General features: G+C 38.8%; 1 long non-coding RNA gene across 1 annotated transcript; it reads right to left on the reverse strand.

Annotated features, from left to right (window-relative positions):
* Positions 1-716: 716 nt before the first annotated feature.
* Positions 717-1062, reverse strand: LOC121398726. The gene is made up of 2 exons (XR_005964459.1): positions 990-1062; positions 717-892 (listed from the first exon to the last, which is right to left on the reverse strand). It is a non-coding gene; the product is annotated as an uncharacterized LOC121398726 (long non-coding RNA).
* Between the last annotated feature and the right edge of the window lie 475 nt (positions 1063-1537).

The raw sequence follows: 1537 nt of genomic DNA on the forward strand, positions 1-1537 counted from the left end.
AAGTTATGTGGCCTACCTCTGGCCTACTTTGGCTACCCAGCACTCCTAATAGGTGCCAACGTCTACTACCTCCTCCTCCTCCTCCTCCACCTGTGCTCATTCAATAGCAAGTCCTAGGTGTATGATATGCCTTATAGGCACAAATGGTTCTTACTTTGCACAAGAAGTTATGTAGCCTACCTCTGGCCTACTTTGGCTACCCAGCACTCCTAATAGGTGCCAACGCCTACTACCTCCTCCTCCTCCTCCACCTGTGCTCATTCAATAGCAAGTCCTAGGTGTATGATATGCCTTATAGGCACAAATGGTTGTTACTTTGCACTATCAAGCATTGTTGGGTGTCCAACACTCTACCTGGCCAGCACTAATCTCATATTGTTGATGCTTTTCAACTGGCCAAATTGTCATATATTGACAAGTGTCATTTGTACATCATATTGATTGTTATATTATTGTTTTGGACACAAGCTTATCAGGGCCAAATTTTTGGATACTGTTTAATGTAAAGTTGGCCATGATGAATTCTGGGGTGCATTAGCAATGTTATGCAACAAATGCTTTGTAAAACTTTTGCCCTTTAGTGGTCTATAGGGGCTGCTATATTTTGAAATATATGTTGAGAACAAATTCCTCCTGTGCCTTCCAGCTAAGGTACATATTTTAAGGTTTTCAAATAACTATTGTATGTTCCAAAAACAAAGAAACAAACTTTCTACTGATATATATTGTCTTTTTATTGTTGTTCAACGGTTTTGGATTTTGACAAAGATTGTGTCAGTAAAGCCACTAAAACATTACTGGGTGTGTTTGTTTTTCTTTTTTGACAAGGTGCTAGTCCAAAATAGTAACATGGGTAATGTCATTTCAAACAAGAAAACAGAAGAAGCCATACCTGTGGATCAAACAAGAAAAATGCATTAACACAAATCCAAACAAATTTAAGTAGCCACACAAAAGCCTGTCATTGCTAAACAAACACTGCCACTTACTGATATGTTATTGAAAGGTGACTCCACCCAGGTTCAAATGAGCCAAACAGCTTTCAGTTCATCACATCTGTCGCTTGTGTTGAGTCCAATTTAGTGGGTCAGGAAAAGTTTGCACATGGAGAGGCTGCAAAGTCACATCAATAATATGGTAAGTTGTTAGCAATATATTTTTTAATTCCCTGAATAATTCCTAAATACCTGAATAACGGAGTTTGAGGCGTGGCCAATCAGTCAGTGTCCATGTCTGTATCCTCTGTGGGCAAGTACCAAGATAATAAAGTAGAGTACGACACACATGAACCACAACCATAACAGTAGGAGGCCAGAAAGCTGAAATGACAAGTACAGATAATGCTTTCTCTTGAATATGTGTATACACATGGAAATTTGTTTATCATCTCATCATTTTTCTGCTTACAGCATAAGATGTTACAGGAAAGCATTCACTGCTAGGGGCACGCCAGCACATCACCATCAGCAGGCTGTTCATTTGGAAGAAAAGTATAAAAAATTGTTTACTTTCCAGATATCCATTCCAAACAATTTCA

This window comes from Xenopus laevis, chromosome 1S, assembly GCF_017654675.1.
Source record: "Xenopus laevis strain J_2021 chromosome 1S, Xenopus_laevis_v10.1, whole genome shotgun sequence".
In the NCBI taxonomy this organism is placed as follows: Eukaryota; Metazoa; Chordata; class Amphibia; order Anura; family Pipidae; genus Xenopus; species Xenopus laevis.